The sequence below is a fragment of the Myotis davidii genome, unplaced genomic scaffold (genome assembly GCF_000327345.1).
Source record: "Myotis davidii unplaced genomic scaffold, ASM32734v1 scaffold492, whole genome shotgun sequence".
Taxonomy (NCBI): Eukaryota; Metazoa; Chordata; class Mammalia; order Chiroptera; family Vespertilionidae; genus Myotis; species Myotis davidii.
This window is the reverse complement of record NW_006284473.1, coordinates 154,850-155,111: the sequence shown is the minus strand read 5'-3', so window position 1 is coordinate 155,111 and position 262 is coordinate 154,850. Positions and strand designations below refer to the sequence as shown.

General features: G+C 54.2%; 1 protein-coding gene across 1 annotated transcript in view; it reads left to right on the top strand.

Annotated features, from left to right (window-relative positions):
- The window catches only part of NIT2 (nitrilase family member 2), a 33,322-nt gene that overhangs the window by 7,388 nt on the left and 25,672 nt on the right, over positions 1-262 (top strand). The gene's annotated exons all lie outside the window — the stretch shown is intronic.

The window sequence follows — 262 nt, the reverse complement described above, 5'->3', positions numbered from 1 at the left end:
CGAGACCACCTTTCCAGCGACGCCCTCGGTAGTTGTGGTGACTGACAGCTCCAGTGTGAGCCTCTGCCCTTGGAATTCCTGGAGACTCAGGCTTTGCAGCAGGGGCCGGACCACAAGCGGATTGCTCTCACCCTCTTTACCTGAGACTGACTTTTGAACTTGAGTTTTGAGCCCGATCACGTGAAACTGGAGCACCTGTTTTGGATTTGGGCTTGAGATAGGACTGGATCATGTCCTATCTCATGATCACGTTGCACCCGCC